At 41.8% G+C, this 23,403-nt stretch overlaps 1 long non-coding RNA gene across 1 annotated transcript in view; it reads right to left on the reverse strand.

The window, feature by feature from the left end:
• Window positions 1-684: 684 nt before the first annotated feature.
• The window catches only part of LOC135447704 (uncharacterized), a 28,013-nt gene continuing 5,294 nt past the window's right edge, over window positions 685-23,403 (reverse strand). The window contains exons 2-3 of the long non-coding RNA XR_010440254.1: window positions 23,161-23,303; window positions 685-785 (exon numbers count right to left, since the gene is read on the reverse strand). This is a non-coding gene — a long non-coding RNA (uncharacterized LOC135447704). The remainder of the gene's footprint in view (window positions 786-23,160; window positions 23,304-23,403) is intronic.

Below are 23,403 nucleotides of genomic sequence, written 5' to 3' on the forward strand. Positions count from 1 at the left end.
CTGGCAGCTTGCAAGCATTTATTTCACATAAGAGGGAATGTTCCAGATGATTCTGGAATTTGATGGAAAAGATTGTTGAATTCAATAATATTCAAACTCTGGCAGCATTAGCCAGTGCCAAACTTGCTGGGTCCAAAATATTATTTCTCTTCAAATATTATTTCCTTCTCATGGAGTTTAAACTCCACGAGGCTCCAGCTTACACTTGTTCTCTGCAAGACCAACTGGCAAGAAATTTCACAGACAAAGCCCAAACAATTCACCCTGGGGCCTCACCATAAACAAAGTCATATATGAATGCGATTTTTATTACAAAAGCTGTAAAGATTTCCTGGAAGCTCATCTGTGAAGCTGCTGAATGCTGCATACCTAGCTGAGGTTTCCATCACACTGCCTCCAACTCCATGGACTTTCCAGGAGATGGGAAGATTTTGAATATCCTATTCCAGCAGTGGTGCTTAGGTTGAAGGAGAGTATCATTAGCCAGAGTTTAATGAATTTCTTATTCTGATCAAGCATTATTTTTTTTCTTCTGGAGATGGCAGTAGCATCTACGCACAGATCACTTAATTGCCTTTCTGCCTTTTCATTTGAGGCTTGGAGGGAATAATTAAGTGGAAGATGTGACAAAGAGAGAGAGACACTTTTGCAACATATGAAAAACAGGTTTCATTCTCTCTCCTCCCCATTTTACATCCTCAGAACAAGTCATGTCTTCATCTCTTCTCTAGTTTGTTTGGCAATCATGGCTGCTGTCAATCACCTGCACACACAGGTCACGAGCTCTGAAAAACAGGAGGTGCTCAATCACACAATTCTCATGAAGCTGACCTTTTCAAACAAATTGATTTTATTTTTCCAGATCAAGCTTGCATTAAGAATATCCCAGCAGAGAAATATAGCTGAGGAAATAGAGCCCAAACACCATATGGGCAAGCTGCAACAATGCCATTAATCTGCTCACCTGCCTGTCCTGCCTCCTCCCACCCCAGCCCCACATCAACCCCAGATCTTTCAGATGTCTTTAATGTTTAGTTAAACAAAGAAGGTCTTTTCCTCTGTTCCAAGTCTTTCAGTTACTTGCCTAAATAGTTCTAAGTGACAGTTTTTTACATACAGCTCTCTGCCTCCTTTCCAGCATTATGCAGACCACCCAACACTCAGCTCCTTTGCCCTCCCTTCTCCTCCTACAGCTGGTTGCATCTTGGGTTGAAATTTCTCAGAGGATCAAACACCACACGTGTTCACCTTGTAATAGATTCAGCATGTAACAGACGAAGCCCTGATCCAAACTGGTCCTTGGATGCTGTCAGAATACAAAGTGACCATTCCATATATTTTTGGTTTTAAATAAGCTTCTGATTCATGCTCCCCCGGTAGTGGCAAGGCCACGTGAGTGTGACAGAAATAAACTGTGTGACCTCCATATCAGTGGGGGATCTGCTTCAGGTTGTGCTCTCAGAGCAGAAATGGGAGAAGGGGGAGCCAAGCAGGCAGCACTTCAATGTCTCTCCTCCCCCTCTGTGCTATGCCCTACCCTTCCAGGGCTATGCTTCCACACTCCAGGCTTTCCTGCTGGCCTAAACTTCTGTTTGCTTCACAGCATCTTCTCAAAAGATTTCCAAATTCTACAAAATGAGCAGCATTCATCAATTTTTTCTTAAAATCTACAGAAAAGTGTCAGAGAGCAAGCTACTGTCAAGCAGGCAAGCTCTAAATGTCTTTCCAAACACAGATTACTTTGTTGAATAAAAAGCATTTCAGAGCCAAGGAATGATCATGTTTATTTTCTTATCTCCTTGATGAAACAGAACTAATTTCTCTCACGTTCAAAGAGATTGTGTTCAGAGAGAGCTCCGTTTTTAGAACTGCAGCTCCTAACATCCCCATTAGCTTCTCCCTGCAGTTTAAACTTCTGCCAGCAAAATACAGGCAGATCTGCTGGGTGTGGTCTGATGCCCATCCAGGAGGTCTCTCAAACCATATGTTTCTAATGGTTCTAATCTATGATTTAATCAATCTAAAAGAACAAGAGCTGTGTGAAAGGAGAAAAGGACTTTATCTAGAAATGAAAGAAATTCAATCAAATGTCATTTTCAGAGATTTAAAAGGTGTTATATCTCCCAGCAGGTGCTAAAGACAGGAAAGCTTCACTCAGTGATCAGTGCTTTCCCTGCTGTGTTCAGAGCAATGGGTTCTGCTCCTCATCCACAAACCCCAAGGGCAGTGAGCAGCTCTTGGAGCAGAAAACATGAAAGAATTTGCCTTACAAAAAAAAGGATAAAAAAGAAAAAAATAGACCCTCCCACAAGAAACTCACTTGTCCTTTGGAGACTTTTAGAAGTCCACTTGTTAATCTTTTCTTTGTGTTTCCAATTGTAGAAATGTTGAGAATTACAGGGCAGTAGGCAGGTTTGAGCTGTGTGTGTGATGTGATGCACTCATTTGTGCAGAGGTGCAGGTTTACTTGCAAAAGAGGTACAGAATTTGCAATGATAGTGTCACAACATTCTAGGGTCATACAATAACACGCAACTGCTGTACCTCAGGTCCTTGAGATAAAAACTGTTTAAACCAGGATATAGGCTTTTCAGAATAATTATGTTTCTAGCCAAAAAATGATGTACTTGATTGTTCTGTAGTGGCACCAGATTGCAGTGTCCAAATTTGGGGATCCCACATAAAATCTCCTATACAGGAGCTGATACTAAAGGAGTAAATTCACAGCTGAGGCATCCCTAGTCCTTGCCTGATACCCTCCTCTGGGCTCACCCTCCCTGGCCTGGGCAGTGCTTCCATGACAGCCCATGGCTTTTGCCTGGCTCTGCAGCAGGCAGGTACAGCACCTCTGGGCCCTGCTCTTGTTGCCTGGGAAGTGTCCTGAGGACACAGCTGTGCCCTGAGCACCCAGACAGGAGGACAGAGCCCAGTCAGTGCAGAGAGGCACCAATAAACATTTCAGGAGAGGCTCCAATAAACATTTCAGGAGCCAGGCTGTGCCAGGAGACAGCTCTGCTGGTGTCCCTGAGCTCTGAGCCCCGCCCTGCTGCATCCCTGAGGAGGCAGGCTCAGCCTAACCGGGAGGTGGATGAAAAGGATCGCTGGCTTCTTTTGCTCCATCAGAGCACATTCCTCGGACCCCAGCCCTCAGGGGCTTTACTGAACTTGCTGTGTGCTACACACACTTGGCTGTCTCATTAAACACCACGTTTGGCAAATCCCACCTGCCTTAGGCCATGTCTACGCAGTAAAGCTTCGCCAGAGTTTTGCACACCCAAGGTCAGCTCAGGGCATGGAAAATACACATCCTATGGCTGACACTGTTACAATGGTGGCACTCTGGGGACTTGATATCATCTGTGCTAGCAGCAGAATCCAGGTGAGTGCACCTTCTGCTGTTCAGGAAGGTGAAGTCCCTAAGGCACCAAAAAACCTGCTGGCAGAATATGCTGTGCCTCCACCAGGTTGTCTGTCCTGCCCCAGCACAATAAATAGCTTTTGCTGGGTGCACAAGACAAACTAATTGCAAGCTCTACCTGCAGACTCCCATCTGGCACCTCTTTGTTCACTTTCTCTTCCTTATACACCATAGAGCTCCTCAGCCTTTACTTTGGAAAAGACTCGCAGTTGCCTCGGGATGTAACAGAAATTCTCTGTGAATTTTTCATGTTGTGTTTACAAAATACACAGGTTAAAACATGCTTTTGGAGCTCAGTTTCTTGCAGATATCAATTATACCAAGGTTCTTTTTGTAAAAATACTACCTACATTTACTGGGGGAGACACACTCAATACCAAGAATGCAAACTGCTGGGAGCCAAGGGAGGCAGTGATGGGCAAAGAGGGCAACACCAGGTCTTTGGGATTGTCACTGACACATCATGACAAACATTCCCAAGCAGGTTCTGTGCAAAATAAACTGTGCCCTTTCTCCTTAAAATAAACATCCTTGCTATACTTACTGAAACCAGGAATGTGCCATTATTAATGATAATGTAGTGCAGGAGACAGCTTTTCTTAAGGTTACCCAAAATATTTTTGCTGCTCCATCAGATGTATTGTTAGAGCTCACCAAACCCAGAGCTGTGGTGCACCTGTTTTCTCTCAGACACATCTTATTTTTCTTCCTTGGAAGTCCCAGCTGGCGTCCAGGTTTTCTTAAATTGCTACCAGAGCTAATTGCTAAATTGCTACCAGAGCAATACCCAGAAGATGGGGAACTGCTTTGTGCAGCAAAAGGTGAACAAATGGACTCAGTGCACCAGAGTGGCCAAGGAGGGGCACAGAGCTGGTGCTAAGAGCAGCATGGGAGGGAAGAGGGGATGTGACAGCCAGGAGGCAAGCACAGCAGTTCCAGGGGCTGAGTTTTGGGGGTGCTCAAAGCAGGAACATTTTCTGGAGGTTTGGGGGAGAAAGGAGTAGCTTGGGGCTAGTAAAAAGCTGGCAAACAGGTGGTTCTGTTGGGAGTCTCTCAGCTATGAAATCACAAACCCAGGGAAAATATTTACTGAGGGCCAGATTTGCTCCACCTGAAGGCACAGAAGGCAGTCTGTTTTTTTCATTGGTTTTTTATTCCTTTTGCTTGTTTGGATGCTCTGTGATATTATTCTAATATTATTTTTAGGTGGTTTCTCATTTAAGGAGACACTGGATTCAGCCTAATGGAATGGCTTCCCAGTCTCTGAGTGTTCTTCCCTCACAAAAAAAATAATTTTAAAGTAGTAACTGCTGCAGACCCAGCAGTAGAAAGAGCAAATGGCCAAAGCTAAGAGTAGGCAATGGTTTTGAACTTGGATCCAGTCGGGGAAGAGAAAGAGTTCAACTCTGTCAACAAAGTCATGACTTGGTAAAAGCTTTGTTGAAAGTCTTTCAGAGAAATTATTGACCACAAAATCATGTATAATGTTAAAACCAACAATAACAACCACTAATAGCCTGTTCTGAGGAGCCTATAATACTAAAATAATAGTGATAATTTAAAAATGTAAGTAAATCTGGGCAATTGTGCACACACAATGGAAAAGACTACTTTCCTGTGATATTAATCTCAAGAGGCAATATCAACATTTTCACTCTCTGGCTTCAGGAACCACATCAGGAAATCAAACAAATATTATCCCATGTGTGCAGAGAACTTCTTTCTTCTTGTAACAAGCAAACAAAAATTATTTTCTTAATAAACATTCAACAGACAAAAGCACTACTGAGAAAGATCATAAGAGTAAGAAAAAACCCTGTGATATTGATGACAACAAAAGCTTTCCTCCTTCCAGTCAGGAGTGGCTGGAATTGACACTCATGGGTTACCTGTGGCTGGTGCTGCACAGAGGCAGCTTTGCAAGGTGCTCTGTGGATGGGGCTGAGAAGAGCCCATCATGCTGCTGGGACACCTTGGAAAATACCCACAAGTAATAAAAGCAAAGAAAGAGATGATGCAGCCAGACATATATAAACTCAAAATGCCCAGTCAGGGCTAGACAGGGATTCTATTCCTATCCCTAAGAAGAAAATGGCTGTGTAGGAGAAAACTCCCAGGCTGAGAATTCCAAGACTTGTCATTTTTCAGCAAATACACCACTCAAGGGATTTCAGGGAGTACCCCTAGAGAGCCTGGGATGTGCTCCCTGAGTGCAGACCTGCACAGCCTGTTAGAATGTGCTGGGTATTAGAGGAGACAAAACTGGATGCAAGCCTCAGTCCCACCACACTGGATGTAAATTATTATCTCTAAGATCCTGAGCACGGTCAGGTCATGTTAAAATTTGTCTGCATCATGCTCCCATTGATTTTACACGTGAAAGAAAGGTTGGGATATTGCATTAGCAAGGAAAAAAGCATTAGAGGTGGGCTAAAGAGTAATTCTGGGGTGGGTTCTTAGAAGTCTTCAACCCAAGGACCAGTAGTTGCTACCAGAATAAAGCACCCTGAAATCAGCACAGGGCAACTGTTGCATTTTTCTAAGCAGAGCAGCAACACTATATTTGTATTTGCCAGGTTTCCCACCCTCATTTTCTCCCTTATGTTGAGAATGGAGTCCTCACCATGCAGGGTTAGTCTCTCCTGTGAGGGTCATTACATTGCCAAAAATAATAAACAAGCAATAACCATTTCAAACTTAGGAAGATTTAAAATGGGATTCAGGGAAATGCTTGTTCTCTGCTTTCATTTTCAGGAAAAAATGGAAAAAAATCTTCAGGGGAATTAAGGGGGAGAGGGCAATTCTTCCCTAGAGGTTCAAATATATCTCCCAGGCAGCACAAAAAAAATGTTGGTATTCTGTACCACCCAGTGCCTGCCCACTTCTATGCTTGATTACCCCGATAAATCAGCAAACCTGTTTGCTACAGACTCTCCTTCCATTACAGCTGCTGCTCTGGTTAACATCTTCTGAATCATCCAATTCATCAGGATCACATACATGGGGCTTTAATCCTTTGATTTTTTAAGTTACTTTGTTCTGAATTTTTCGCTTCATCCCCTTACTGACAGAGGAACTGGATAAAGATAAATAAGTCAGAGTAGCATTGTTTTTCTGCCCTGCTTTTTATTCTGCAAGGGGAATAGGAAGGGGGGAGAGGGTAGCTGTGCATTTCACAGTTCTTTAGTGATATCACTCAGTGTGATGGTGCAGCCTCAAATTTAAAGAGTCTAAAAACCAGTCCTTAACTTCTGAAGTACAGTCAGCTTCCTTGTGTTCTCCCAAACATTAAAATGTTATTTTTTAAAATGTATATTAAATAGACAAATAACCTGGTGGTTATTCCAAGCCCTCCATCACTGCTATGCCTTTCAGTACTAATTTGTGTAAAAGGAACAAATCCAGGAATTGAGTTACAGCTGAAGTGTAATAGCTACATAAATTACAGGGAGTGTCAGAGTGGGAAGGGAAATGGGAACACAGCAGGTCAAACCCTCACTAATGGGCTCTCGAGCCATTCACCTGCTCAAATCCAAATCAGACATGAGAGTGCAGCCCTGGGAGCACACGGGAGAGTACACCCAGAGCACTGCTCCTCCCTGCATGATTTAGGATTAGTGCACACAAACACCCCCATGCTCATCCCCACGTCCCTGGCAGTCACTCCCAGCATGTGTCTGGTCTAACCCACCTGGGCTGATCCTGGGTTTGTGCAAGTGAAAGTTGTACATGAGAGCAGTGACAACACAGAGCTGTCCCCCTTCAGGGGACTCCAGCAGCAAGGCCACCTCCTCCCCAGGGAGGGCTGAAGCAAAATCAAGGAGGTTCCTGAAGGATCCAGCTTCCCCCTCTGCCTGCCCAGCACTCAGCACATGGGAATCCCAGCCCCTCAGCATTGCCACAATATCATAATCAAATATAAATAATATATATTATTATAATGAATCATAATCACAGCTGTAACTGGGGGGAACACAAATCTCTAATGGTGTTAGTACATTTTTACATAGCACACACAAATGTGAGAAAATAAAGGTGATGACTAAACCTCAGATGCTTCCATGGTTTTATCTGACACCCTTTGTTTTGAAAACAGGACTGAGTATTTCTTTGTGGAAATACCCCTCTACAGAAGGTCCTGAGACTGAGTTGTTCCAATCTTAGCAACCTTCAGGTTAGATTGCAAAACTAATACAGACTGTTTATGAGAACAAAAAATGAACTTTGATAGAGAAGGAACATCTCTAATATTTTACATATCTCATGCTGGAGAAGCCTCACATCAATGTTTATAAATTCTTTAAGAAGAAAATACCACAGCCTTCCTTTTGGATCTTCTCACCTGCTTTTTTCCATCTTTTTTCTCTCCTTTCAGTAATGGCAAAACCTTATGTCATGGCAAGGAGATATTTTATTAAGCAGAATAATGGACTCAAGATCTGAATCCAAGGGTACCAAGTGAAAAGTAGCTGTCTAGCCATATTATGTCAGAAGGTATTATTTAGATAGATAGATAATTATAGGAACTATCTATCCCCTTATTTATCTAGTTCCTATCATTATGATCAACGATTTTGTTACTGAATAATTTCACAAGAGCCATAAAGAATCATGTATCCAAAAAGAAAATTCCATGCCATCCACAAAAATACAATTTCTGGCTTGTCATATTTAAGGTAGAGAAAGACAGGCAAAAAACCATGAATAAATGAAGAAAATAAAACATATACACAAGCCTTCCTTCAAAAATCTGGCTGATATTTGCTACAGAAATATTTAAATAATTGCCTCTAATTAAGTTTATCTCTGTTAAGCTCTCAATCAAAATATTTTATACTAAAGGCTTTGAGCTCTTGTGCTGGTTGGACAAAGTTGCACAGTATAAATCTCACTAATGGAAAATCATAAAATAATCAACTAAACTTGAACAGAAAGAAGTTTGTAAAGGTCTTCAGTACCAAAGATATCTGGTTTTCCACAGGATCTCTCTACCCCAGAGCTTTCACTGAATTAAATAGATTGACAGAACAGGCAGCTGCATTAAAGCCATGAGAAATATGAAAATAAAAGCAGTATTTCAATTCTCAAAATCCAAGCACTGAGAACTGAGAAGACAATATTTCAGGACAAGGTTTCAGGAAAAGAGAGCACATTCCTTTTATCAGAAAATGTCACCTGCTTACTATTGTAGAAAAACTCCCTTTAAGAGAACAGAAAGATCCAAAAGGAGCAGCACCATGCAACATCCACCTCCAGCTGGGGAACAAACACAGGCCAGGGCCAAATAACAACTGTAAGGATAAAGAAACAAGACCCACACCAATGGGGACAGAAGCAGCACATGGAAAGGGAACATAAATAGTCCAGCAGGAACATTTCACAGACTGTGACAAAGCTTGGGCTGCAAACAGAAATGGCATTGCTCAGAAAGCAGACTGAGGAAGATGACACTGTTTTTTAGAATCATTTGTTAAAAATAAAGTAGAAGAAAAAAGCACAAATAGTAACATCTCTGAATATCTGACTTCAAAAATAGACATTGGACTTAGTAAATGTTGCTATTATTCTTTATACAACAGGGAAGACTTTTTAATTTTAAGTCTATAATTAGACTTCAATGGAAAGTTACATTGTAAGTAGAAGAAAATTGCCAAAGTTCTAATATAATGTGAAGAATAGAACAATCTTTATTCAAGGCTGCTCTGGACATGTGTTGTATTTTAACAAGTACTTTGCACTGGAAAAGTTCTCAGTCACAGCAAATTTTTAGTACCATTGGAACCAGATATTTCAAAATATGTAGAGAAACAGATCATTGTAAAAGAGACATCAAAAGGTTTACCTTGAAGCTGTCCAAGGCATCCAAGTGCAGCAGGGATAAGAATAACACAGGCCTACTGCTGACCCCATGTCCCCCACCCCATGGGGCTGCTGATCTTGGAGTCCTCCCTGCGTGTCCCTGGCTGCTGGAGGCCCCAGTGACCCTTGGGTCCTCATCACATCATCATCATAACTCTGTGCAGTTGGCACTCTGTCTTGTGAGGAAGTCAGCACACATTCAGCTCACATATTGAATTTCCTTTCACCTCTCCAGAGTATGGTGTTTCCAGCTCAGGGTTAAGCTTGTTTGCAGTTCCTGGGGAAAAGGATTGCTGCAATTGCTGCTGTCTGCGCTGTGCATGGCTTGTGAACAAAGAACTCTGGTTTCTAGGGCTCTTGCAACTCTTTTAATAGTCACTCCCTCAATGAAAGTTTCCTGAAATCCAACCCTCAGATGTGAACCTCTTGAAAATAGGGGATGAACAGGCTGGATTTAAACTCTCTGAATCAAGTACCATGCTTCTTTGGTTTTAATTTATCCAGACTTTGATTCAGAAGAAACACAGAGCTGATTCCAGCATGACCAAACCAGAGTCCTGCCTTAGCAAATCTCATCCCATGCTGACAGGATCCTCTATGAGGGAGAAAGTTACTCCTGCAAGATTTCTGCCATCTTCTACTCAAATCATGCAAGGTGAAAGGCAGGATTTCAGCAGTCAGTAGTCCAGACTCAGCCACATCAGTCTGAACATGCAGACCCAAGGTAAAAACCACCTCTTCAGGACCTCTGCAATTCTACAGCACTGGGAACTGGACACTTCTGCAATCAACAAAGCCATAAGCACTTCATTAAAAATTACAGTGTCTTCTCCCCTGCTCAAATGTAATTGCAATAATGTCAAGATATTCTTTCATATTATGCACTAGTGCAGACATTCCATAAACACCTAATCCTGCTCAGAAAACCTTTATTAAAGTTTAAATTTAGCTGCCATTCTCTGCTACTTTCCAGCAAGCCAAGGGACTCTCTCCAGAGGCAGTTCTGATTTTCCAGACAGTCGGGGTCTGCAGTGGTCAGACGAGAACCTGAACTTTGGGAGCTCTGCAGCATTCCCTCCAGTCATCATAAACCAGCTGTGATGGGTTCAAAAGGAAGTTGGATCAGATGGGACTCATGGGAAGTTACATCAGACCTTCATTTGCCCAAAGAAGGTCAGCAAGTCAGAGTGTTCAGAGAGAGCATGCAAAACATGGCACACATTGCAGGGTGTGGATAAAGAGGAAGGATCTTTCATAAGAAAGAAAAATAATTGACATGGTATATTTCATCTGACTGCAATTTTCCCCTATTTCCTGGACAAACCAAAGCACAGAGTAAGATAACAATTTGCACACATTCATGCACAGTGAGTGTATCAGAACACACATCTCTTGCAGGACACAGCCTCTCTGTTTCTCCACTGCCTGGAAAGGAATGACTAGAGACTCTGTACTCCTAAATCTCCTGCTTTCCATGTTACTGTGTTTGTGTTTGTTATCCTATTGCCTGAAAACTGAAGTGTTTCTGACTGCTGCTCTTTTTAGTCACAAAGCTGTTTGGTACCAGCTAGCTGGGAATTATTTACACCCCAGAGCTGAATTGTTGGTCAGAGACACACAGAGTCTGCAGTGTGAAGCAGCAAGGCCTCCTGGCTGACTTCCCAAGGAAAAGGTGGATCCTGTTCTGGCACACCCAACACCTGTAAGGGACACTGATCTCATAGGGCAGGGGTGCTGGCCCAGCTTCTCCTGACACTCCATAAGGAGGTGGCTTCACTTCAGATTTGTAAGGGCTGGCAAATCCAACATCTACTCCAGGTTCTCTGCAGAAACTCAGTCCTGAAGAGTGCGAAGCCCTGCACCTGGATCAAGGCACCCCTGCTATCAGCACAGGCTGGGGTGTGCAGAGACTGGGAGCAGCCCTGCTGAGAGGAACTCTGGGGGTGCTCATGGATGAACAGTTGGACATTCCCTGGCTGGTGCAGAGACTGGGAGCAGCCCTGCTCAGAGGAACTCTGAGGGTGCTCATGGATGAACAGTTGGACATTCCCTGGCCATTCCATGTGCACTGGCAGCCCAGAGAGCCAGCTGTGTCCTGGGCTGCACCACAGGCAGTGTGGGCAGCAGGTGAGGGGGATTCTGCCCCTCTGCCCTGCTCTGGTCAGACCCCACCTGCAGAGCTGTGTCCAGCACAGGAAGGACATGGAGCTGCTGGAGTGAGCCCAGATGAGGTCATGAAGATGTTCCAAGGGTGGGAGACCTGGGGATGTTCAGCCTGGAGAAAATTCCAAGGAGACCTTTCAGTACCTAAAGGTGGCCTATAAGAAAGAGGGGGACAGACTTTGTAACAGGTCCTGTGCAATAGGACAAGGTGCAATTGTTTTAAACTCAAAAAGGATGGATCTCAACTAGAAATAAGGAAGACATTTTTAATGCCAAGGACAGTGAAACACTGTCACAGGTTGCCCACAGAGGTGGTGGATATTCAAGTCAGGAATATTCAAGTCAGTTGGACGGGACTCTGAGCAACCTGATCTAGTTGAAGATGCCCTTGCTCATTGCAAGGGGGTTGGACCAGATGGCCTTTAAGAGTCCTTCCCAATCCAAACTGTTCTGTGGGGAAAACCCCTACCAGTCTGCAGGTAACAGCATTAACTCTGTTTGACAATGGAAAAGAGATTGAATTATCACTGGCTATTTGTTGCAAGGTGTCCTCTTTGCCAGATTTCTATACACTGTCAACACACACCAGAATTCTACTCTGCCCAAATCCTTGATCCAGGCTAATTGGCAGCAATGGAAAAGCTAAGCAGGCTTTGACAGCACAGCAGAAGTCACCCAATAATCCTTTCTGACAGCAGCACAGTCCCCTAACTACACCCAACTGGTGAATTTTAGGGGCAAATGCTCCCACAGACAGTCAGAGAAGAGTGACACCTATAAATCACACTGGTCCCTCCTTTTGCTCTGGAAAAATCAAGCTCAGAATCTCTGCCTTTCATCTCTTTCACCTCCCCACTGAAACTGCCAATAAATTGGCTTATTGCAGTTCTGCCTATGAATAACAACAACAATCCCTCCAGAAACCCCTTGTATTTGTCTCCCAGAAAACATGTTTGTGCTCAGCAGCTCTTTTCACATCAGTTACTGTAACACAGGAAGGTGGTTTTGTTCAGCCAAGACACTGAATGCAGGTTCATTAGGGTGAAAACTCACACTGATACTTAATAACCTCTCTAGGGTCTTCTTTTCCTATCTCAGTATCTTTAAAATCCTCTACAATATATGCAAGTCTGAATTCTCATAGCACTAGGAAAGCATAGCTGAGGTTTAGGGAGACCTATTTAAAATGAGAGATGAATGCACCAGAAATTCTATTCTGCTGTTGAAAGCACACTGACCTTGAGGCTCCCAATAATGTCCAGAATTAGCTTGTCAGCAGCCTGGAGATCCAATCTCAGTTTTCATGGAACTGTTCCCAGAGCAGGTAGATAATGCCCAATCTTCAAAGTAACTATGTCTCAAGTTTATCAAACAAGCAGGGAAAAAAAAAAAAAAAAAGACACACCAAAGGGCCTATTCACTAAACAGTGGCTTACATGAATCAGCCAAGCATGTGAAGATCTATTATTCTTGCTTGGGTGACATAAATGTTGCACTACACAGGGCAAGAATACAATTTGCAAGCAGATTAAGTGGGTTCGGCATGGCCAGAATGAATTATTTCAGCCTAGTCACAAATCTACTTTGAACATTTGAGTTTAGAACTGGATTCAAGTATTAAGTTCAGATTTGATTAGCAGAGACCAAGAACAGGAAAATTATGGAGAGAAAAAGAAAAAAATCTAATGAAAAATGTACACTATCTCAGTAGCTCAAGAAAAGCAAATTCCCTTAAGCCAGTGTAACACATGTTGCACATTTCTAATTCATGAATGAAAAACTAAATGCTTCAGGGTTTATTTAGACAAAATTTAAACCTCCTCAAAGAAACAAAAAACTACAGCATAGGCTTGGCTCATATGAAACAGGCATAAAGGCCCCACCATAAGCACAGACTTGGGTTGTGCTATTTCTTGCTGTTCCCACTTGGCATAATGAGAAATACTGTTACTGAGAGAAAAATTAAAACCACACCATTCACATCAGCAAATACCAATGCAAAGTAGCAGCAGAAACATTCTGGGTCAAAACTGCAGCCTGAATGCATTTGTTTCTATCTTTAATAATTATAATTATTATTATTATGGCAACATATTCTATTGAGGATATAAAACCAGAATCCTCTCCCAAGAAATGACTAATTGTCTCACTCCCAACTATCTATGAGATTCCTTGGAAAGAATTTAAGGTACTCAATGCACAATTCCCTTTCATCTCAAAAAGTGTCAGACCCTGCAGAGTTGCAGGGGAATGTTTCACCACAACCTCACACCTCTCTCTGCACCTCCTGAGAGCCACTGCAGCTTTGTTGCAGAGAAAACACCTCTGAGCTTCAGGTTATGCTCCCAGGATTTCTGAGCATCACGACAAAGATGGAAATTTCTGAACATTAAAGGACCAGTTAAAGGAATTGTGGTTCTGAGTCAATACCTATTGCACTCCAGTGGAAAGCTCTGCATTGGCTTTCTTCATGGTTCACTTTCTGCACTCTTTTCCAGGATTATTACAGAGATACAGGGCTAAGAGCTACCTTGCTTCATCACTATCTCAACAGCCATAATGGTGTCAGTGTTCCAAATGCAGTTCCTGGGATACATCCTTAGAAATACAAAAGGTTTTCTCAGGCTTGGCAGGTCTACTGATGTTTTATTTGCACAGACCCAGGGTTCACACCATGGCTCCAATCAGGCCCAAATGGCCTCCATCAGTTGGCATTTATTTCATTTAGTGCATGGCACCTACTAAACCCCTGGAGAAGTCACACTGAGAACAGTATTTTTAAAAAGTAGTGCTTATCTCTGAATTTGGGCATAGGTATAATGATCAAGACCCAAAGGAATTGCACTGCATGTGCACAGAAAGCAAATGAATTTGCTGAATTTGCCTCTGGTTACAGCACCCAGAACAACTACTGGCCAAAACTGTCTTACACACTTAATGTACTCAAGAATATAATACCTTGAAGGTGAAAAAAATTCACATTTTAGCCTAGATGGACCTCAGTGACTTTCTACCAAACAGGTATCTATCTTCCCAGGTTTTATATCAGTTTTAAGTAAAATTAAGGGAACCAAGTCTTGCTTAGTCATGACATTCTCAAAAACAAAACTGAAAAATATATACAGTATATATAAAGAGAAAACATAAGAAGCAACCATGGTTTTTATCCATTCCCTTATTTTTTTACTTGAATACATGGGCCAAATCCTGCAAACCATCTTTATGGCCATCTCTTCCATTTACAAAGCCCCATGTCAGCTGCAGCAATTGAAAATGTAACTGAGAATAGAGCTGGTTTAAGGCCAGCCAAGCTGATACTTCATGTAATCTTTCACAGTGATGAGATCATATTCTACTACCAAGCTAACACTAAAATCGAGATAAGTCCCAGTTTTAGAGGGGCCATGACTGGCACATTCCTTCCATCTGCCTTAAAGGAACAGTCCTGCTTCTACAGCAATCAAGTTTCCGATGTTTTTTCTATCATTCATTGGATTTTAGTGGGGGAAACTCCTTATTTTGCCATTACATACAAAAATAGAAGAGCAAGCTAATTCAATAAATAGAATATTTTTGAAATCCTAGATCAGGTTTTAGTTTGAGTAAATTTAGCTAATTTCCACAGTGGCCCACAGTCTGCTTAAACCTGAGCACGTGGCTGCCTCAATATCCAGGAAAGGATTTTTAAGAGCAGCTCCCTTTCTGTCTTCTGCAGGAGGCTCTGCTCACACAACCCCTGAAGACCTGGCACTGCTGCCTACCCAGCTTCACCCAAGCATATTTAGTTGTCAATCTACAAACAGGCAAATGTGTTTGTAATTAACAGAGTCCTTCATTTACTGTATATAAATCAGGAAAAAGGAAAGATACTGTTCAATGAAGACAGCTATCAAAGGAATTACTTTGCTTCCAATTAGGTTCATAAGGCAAAAGCCTTTTCAATGACCAGTTTCCGTTGGATCTAACGAGATGCTCTCATTTGTTTTGCAGGGGTCCAAAGATTAGCCCTTCATTAGGGCAAAGTTAAGTGAAATAGCTAATTTAAAACTCATTCCCCTACTCCATAGATTTTTGTCTTCCTTTTAACTGAGAGGATTTGCTGGTAGGTCATTTATCTTCTCTGACAGATGCTGCCATTTAGCTCTGATCACTTTGGAAAGTGCACACACACTCAAAAGCAAAAGATTTCAAGCAAATTCTATGTCATGGAAACAAGAAAAAAATGAGTTTCATAATGGTGTTTTTTCCTAAGACATTATCCTGCCACAGTAATTAGCCAGCTACATTCTGCTTGTTACAAACTCTCCTTCATTTTCCTTTATCCCCTGTCTGCTTTATATTTCAGACATAACACTTATAAACTTAGCAATCACTCCAACAGGCACAGTCAGTACTTGACAGAGCAGATGGATTTCCAAAAAGCTCTTATGAAGCACTCTGGAAATTCAGGTAGGTAGACTTGACACACAACAAACTTTCCTTTCAAAAATTATTACTTAAAATAATTCCAAATGAAAACCAGTAAGTCTCATAATTTGTGGCCCTTAGCAAAATATTTTTTTCAGCTGAGAGAACTCTTTTTTTTGGTGCAAATATATTTCAGAAGGTTTCAATAAGGAAGAAAACAGCTACTTCCACAATCATATATGAAGGAAAAACTTCCCTACCCTAAGTGGGCACAAGAATTGCTTCCACCCACTCAGACTTGTCCCACTTCACTTCCTGGCTCCAATGGCTGAAGCCTGGGTGCTCTGGGAAACCTCTGCAGAGGCAGCAGCCACACTCAGGCAGGTGAAAAAACAAAAAGAATGATCTTTCTCCAGTTCTTGGGCATCCTTGCAAGTAAGCCATGCTGCTCCTCACTGCAGGAATGAACCCAGCCATTGCCACTGGCCCACTCTCACCACACAAAAGGCCCTCAACAGCACACTGTGATCACACCTTGCCTCTCTGAGCTTTGAGAGTTTCTCCCTCACCCAGAGGAAAGCTGAGCCCAAAGACACTGCTGCTGTTTCACAGCCATGTGCTATTTGATTAAATCCCCATTTGTTGTGTTCCTTTGCCACCTCTTTTCTCAAGGCTGTATCTCTCACACAGCTGTTCCACATTGACTTGGGGAATTCATTTGGAGACTCAGGGAAGCAATAGCTTGGCAATTCCTGCACTGCAAAGGCAAAGCTGAAATGCCTTTACACAGCACCTGCTGAGGGGACCTTTTACTGCTTTCATAATATGGAACAGCAATCTGGCCCCAAGGGGAGGATTTTGCTATACACATGCAAAACCCCAGGTTCTGCCTCATTATAGTTATTGGCCTCCCAATTAACTTGCTTCCTGTGAGAGCTGGGAGGAAGGCATTTTGCTTACTGAGATTTCAGGCTCTACAGTTTGTGAAGTCTTTTGCCTTAAGGACTGTGTATATCCCTAATTGGTGTTTGTCACTAGCAATTCAAAACTCTTTTCCTAGGCCAGTTTCTATGCACAGCATCACACCCACTTTTTACAGATAGGTAAACTGAGGCACAGGCCAGAACATGATAGTGCAGCATGTCCATAATCCAGCCCTGAAGGTTCGAGGCACTGTGTGCAACCTGCCTCAACACAGCTTCTCTGATTGCTCAGGTATCCAATAATTATTTGTACATGGCTTTAATAAGGACTGTCAGAAACACCCATTCCTGGAAATGTTCTGTGTTTGAGAAATAACTGGGATGCCCAGTGCCCTGTGAGTTTAATCTAGGCCATCTAAAATGTCTTTCTGGTACATCACTCAGAATCAACCATTGGCAATAGCATCAGCAACAATGGGATATTTCATTTGTAATTACATTAACAAACATAAAAATGCCTGATATAAAAGTTATCCTCTAAATAAGCTGTGTAATGCTTGCAGACTATTTAATACAAGCAGCATCTGTGATGCAGCACATACCTACAAAGTGTTAAACAGTGCTACTGTAGTAAAACTGTCAGCCTTGATTATTTAAAAGGTGTCTACCTGCAGGCTTTGCTTTCATTCCCTGTTGTTGTTAGTACATCCCACATGTCTGACCAGACTGGCCAATGCTCTGTTCATATTACACTTGGCCCCTGTTCCTCATTTATCAGGCACAGAGACAAAAGCTTGGCTTCCCCTTTCTGAACAACAAAGATTTATTCTTGATGGCATCCCTCTGCAGTCAAATAAAATCCTTGTATGCATTTCTCAACAAATCCACACCAATGCCATAAACTGACATGAATGTTACAGCCAAGACAATCACTACTTGTTCTGATAAAAGATGGGGATCCTGCAAGTGCTGCAGTTGATTTAACACATAATAGAGTTGACATTGCATGAGCCATAGTTTCCAAGCTCCCTTGCTCCCTCCTGTCCACCTCTTTCCTTCAAGTTTTTTCAGTTCTGCAGCCCCCATCTCATTGTGCACATCTGCAACTCTCATTTCACCTCATGTCTAGTCCGTATTAGTTCCTTGCATCACTGAAAGCAGGAATACTACCTAGTCAATCTCTGCAGCAGAGTTAAACAGTTTATGCAGCCTTCACACCGTGGCAGAAAAAATGTTTATGCAATTTTTGTGTTTCTATAAAACATGAACATGCACGAAGTGATATGGGCTTATTGTCCCTGGTGGACTTGGGGAGTAAAATACTCTTAAATGTTCCAGAACCTGTCCTTTCACAACCACTAAAATAACTTGAAAGTTTAAAGGGAGCTCTGCCTGATTCAGCAGCTTTTAGCAAGAGTTTTTAAAAGCAAACATTAAAATAAATACAATCTAGATTACACTTGATGTGAACCTAAAGGTGAGATTTATATTGCTTATCCGTATGAATTAGACTAGACAAAATTTTAAATACCATTTTGCATGCCTCGGAGAGACAGAAAGATAAAGATTTAATTTTCTCTGAATGGGCCATTACTAGCTGTGAAATTGCTCGCTGTTATCTACAGCAAAGCTCTTTGTGGTCTAGCTGTATTTGTTCTGCATAATGAACAGAATGCCAGTGGTTTCCATCTCCATACAGCTCCTCACTCCGGGCACTCCACAGACACGGCTGACTACCTTTGCTAGTTAAAAATGGAGTTACCAGAGGCAAAGAAGATTTAGCGGTCAAAACCCAAGTCTGCGGCAGAGTCAAGAATAGAATTTCAAGCTTCTAAACTATTCCCAAAGGCCTGGTTTAACCACTACACAGCACTGCGCTGGCAGGGTGCAACCACAGGTCGAGCTCCGCGCCAGAGGGAGAAGCCGTCTCTGGTGCTGCGAGCTCCACGCGCGGTGCCGAGCATTTCCTTCCCATCCCCCAAAGCTTTACGGAGCTTTTCGTGTGTGTCACAAGAGAATAAATGCCTGAGACATTATCTGCCCATTCCAAGAGTTCAGAGAATGTGTATGACATCATGGCCATGACTCCCCCACTAATCACATTATATGCTGTTTAACTTAACACTGCTAAGCTTTGTCTGATAACATTGTAAATACCATTTTATTGCAAATTAGATTATACAAACCTCCTCAGAGTTTAGGTCAGTTCTTGCGTGAGGTCCTTGTACCCCTTCCTCTCTACTACCCCAAATTGAATCATTTGGTGCCTAAACCGAGGCATTTCTACAGAAGGAAGCATGAGAAGAAACAATGGCTAAGTCGGCACTACAGATTGCAGTGAGTGGACAGAAGACTCCACACATCTGTTCTTTTTTTCTCTCTTTCCTTGGACTAAAATCAATAGGTTTTGTTTTTCCCTTGAAGCTGTCTGGATTTCATTACAATATTCCTGTGAGGTAGTGTATATCTGAGATCTATCATTTCCTTCTATGAAGCCTAAGATGAGTTACACCAGTTGGTAGCCACAGTGTTCTTCTCCTGGCCTTAAGGTTTCAGATTTGTTTACAAAGGAAGCTGCAGAAGTGTTATTTTATTTTAATTTTTTCATTTGATTCTGATTTTTCTAATGACAGAACCAGACTCAAACTACACTAAACCAAAGCCCCAGCATAATCTTCAAAGTCATTGCCACACTGATGCTCCCAAGTTTTTGAGTAGGATACTTGAATTTTCATATTTTGACTAATTTAATGCTGAGGGAGATATCTGAGAAATTTCTAACATTTTAGAAAACTTCAGCAACAGGATTTCCCAACACTACTGCATGAAAAGATGCCCCTCATCTTTTTCCCAAATTTTATCAAGGCCATAAATAATTCATGCTATTAAAGCAGAAGTTTGAGAATCCAGACTTTGCTTGTTGCTCAGGACCCTACACATCCTCAGGGTAACTTCCTTGCAGGACATGGAGCTAAGGAATGCTAAGGGAAGCAAACACAATCCAGGTGACTGCTGAGACCAAAGCACAGCGAACACAATGCCAGTAAGGCACCAGTTAACTGTGCTCAAGACAGATCCTCATGTCCTTGAGCAAAGCACCTGGCTCCTGCATTCCTGCATGCTCCCATCTGGAGAAAGGCAACAGCAACGCTGCACAAACACAGCAAAGGATGCTGTAAAATAAACATTTTGAGATCTCACATGAAACTCAGTCTACCAGAACTGTGATTACTAAATACTGCATTTATGAAAGGTTAAGGCTATAGAAACTGGGTTCTGTTAACTCCTGATTTCTCAGGACAGATTTTAAGGAAGCTCACGTTATGAAACTCAAGTGGCTCTCCTGAAAACAAACATTTCTGTGGGTGTCTTGGGATGCAAGCAGATCTGAGCTCTCTTTACTGTGTCCTCTCTATCCTTTGGCTGTTTGCAGAACTCATCACAAGTACACCTTACAGTGTTTTTCTCAGCCCATTCATTCCACTCTCCACAGAGATCTAGAGATGAAGCATCATGATTTGTGGGGCAGTTGGTTGCTTGACTGTGGAATTATTTCTGTAACCAAGTTTGCAAAGTACCTAGATGCCTTTTTAATGCTGCATTTTAATTACCTGATTCATTAGAGAAAAGAACCAATTTTGTAAGGTATACTGAATTAATACACAGAAAAGAATAATTACAGAATAATTATCAAATCAGGTTATTTGTGTTTTTCAAGTTTTTATGTGTGTTTTTATAAGCATGCTACACAAATTAACCCAGTACTGTACAAAGGAACTTGAGTAATGTTATTCACATGAACAGCAGTAGAGCTGGAATGCCTCACCAAAAATGCACAAACTGGAGCCTTTCAGCATAAGTAGGAGACAGGGTTTTTTTGTTTTACTTTATTTTTCCCTTTTTCGTCCCTCTATTCTTTATTTTAGGATGTCCCATCTAATCATCCACTTCTAGAATAGCCCTGAGTTCAGATTCCTAACTCCACCTCACACACCAATATATTTCAGTTTTAGTCTCCAGTGAGAGAAGCAGTGTCATCCCTAAAGACAGATACAGAGATACTGGGCCAAAAGTCCCAAAGCAACTTGACCACAGAAAATTACAGCTTCTGTTCCACTGTGTAAATCTGTGCCTTGGTCTGAACAGTCACAGCACCAAGAGCTGCCTAAGGCATTGAAAAGACAGTCCCAGGTGAAAAGGTGATAGCAAGAAAACTCAGTGAATCTTTGTACTGATGTTCAATGCAGACACCTACAGCTCTTCTGCAAGGAGAATGAATTTAAGGCAGCAGCACAGATGAAAATAACACAATATTATGAGGATTAACTGATGATCCCCACAGGTATCCCATGGGAAATTGCCAGGCCATTAACTTTGGTATGAAATGCAGGTCATGAACAAGCCTTACTGCAAGAATGAGAGAATAAGTGACATAACTGGTGATCATGACCAAGAGAAAGAAATGTTTGACGTCAGGAATGTGGGAGCTCCCTATAGACTCAGAACAGGGTCTGTGATGTGTCTCCTGCTGCTTCACAATCCATAAATGATCTGGAAATGCTGTGGGTAGGTGGCTAATGATACAAAGCCAGTAGGTGTTAAAATAGCAAATTTAACTCTAAGTCCATGGATAAAAAATAATGGATAAAAAAGGAAAAAGCCATTCTTGCCATACTTTAAATCCTCTATTACCAGTAATGAAAGAAATCTTGGAGAAGTGGATCATTGTCCAAAAAGACCAGCACAGTGTCAGCTGTAAGCATTTGGGGAAAACTATCCTGTTAGGAATTTTTAGAAGAATGAGAACAAAGCAGAAAATGGTATTATTCCTCTGAATAAACCCACAGTATGCCCATCTCTTCAATACTGAGCACAGTTTTAGTAACTGGGGAAATACAAAGCCACAGAAAGGGCAAGAAGCATAATGTACCAAAGCTGCACATGAGGTGTTAGAAAGCCTTAGCACAAGGAAAACCTAAGCAAGCCAGAGCCTTTCAACATGGAAAACAAGGATAATAACAATCAAGTTCTAGACAAGCTCTTACAGCACAGAAAAGGTAAACAGCAATGATTATTTTAAAGTATTCTTAACAGAAATAATAGGGAACCAACTCAAACTGGCAGGCAGCAAGCGGGTTCAAAAGCAAACAGAAGGAAGTTCATTTTCACACAATGCCTAATGATGTTGTGGAACTCATTGCCACGGGATGTTATGGCAGCCAAAAATACAAGTGGGTTTTTAAAAAAAAAGATTAGACAATTTTATGGAAAAAGGTCCATCAAGGAATATCAACAACAATGATACAGCTGCAGCCTCCAGCTCAGGAAGGTCTCTAAACCAGAAACCACTGGAAGCTGGGAGGGTTTACCAAAGGAAGTATCACTCCATACTCGTCCTGTTTTCCATATACAAGTTATTAGCCATTATCAAGAGCAGGATATGGGGCTAGACAGAACCTTGCTGTGACTCTTTTTTGTATTTGACTAATACTCACTGATGCAAATATAAACACACACCCCACCATGGTCACGGATAATTCCATAAGAAGCTGCTACAGTTAAAAGGTGCACACTTAGAAGAGTAACATTTTAAAGGACAGCATTTTTTATTTGAGGAGGACCAGAACCAGTTCTTGCATTTAATTTCATGCATTCTGTATTTTCCAGAGAGGAGCTGCAGTTGTTTTTATTCCCCAATTACAGCAAAAGAGGCAAGCTCCAATTGAGAACCAGCTCCAAATGTCAGCTGCTGGGCCTAATGACTCAGTGGCCTTGTAATTCTAGCTCAAATCCCCAGAAAAAAGTTACAAGTGGAGACAACAGTATTATGCACCACTTTACCCCAAGAAAGGAGCCTTCCCCATTCCTCAGTCAGCATCCAACACTTGGAGATGTATTAACATGAATAATTTGAGTCAGGATTCAAACCTGTCCTCAGCCATGCCAAGGAACCTGCAATTTTCAAGAAGGACAGAACCATGGCAAAATAACTTACCTGAGGGTCAGCAAAGCTCCCCTGTTCATTTACACATTATGTTCATTTGCACATATTTGTCCCTGACTTGTTCCCCTAAAGACTGCAAATCTCAGTTACAACAATCCTCTCCAAACAAGAGTTTTCATGAGCCAGAGTTGAGCCAGAACAGTTCTGCTTTTTACTGTTAATCCATACTGGGATAATTAAAACAAACAGATGCATGTTTGACACCAAAATACCAATAACTGGAAGAGCTGAGTACTTCCTCTTTTGAAAGTCACATCATTTATCTAGGCATCTGATTCCAAGACCCAGGTAGGCAAGTTCAGACCTTTATCCCTTAGACTCTTACCTTCATTCTGTGACCAATTCTAAACATGTGAAAACCCCATATTTTACACCTAGTTCTATACCTTGATGGAGATTCTGTTGCCTTCCAGTAGGAATCCTTCCACAAGGCAGAGCAGTGAGATTCCTCAGGTCAAGCACTCAGGTTTGTCACAGGCTTCTTAACTCAGTATCCAGCCCAAACAGGGTCTGTGGCCTGGAAGTGGTGCTGCAAAAATGATAATAATAATAGTAGCTTAAGTAAAACCAATCAAAGATAAAAGCCAATAAGCCATCCTCTGCTCCCCTTAAGAAAATTTGTTTATTCA

The sequence above is a fragment of the Zonotrichia leucophrys genome, chromosome 4A, assembly GCF_028769735.1.
Source record: "Zonotrichia leucophrys gambelii isolate GWCS_2022_RI chromosome 4A, RI_Zleu_2.0, whole genome shotgun sequence".
Taxonomy (NCBI): Eukaryota; Metazoa; Chordata; class Aves; order Passeriformes; family Passerellidae; genus Zonotrichia; species Zonotrichia leucophrys.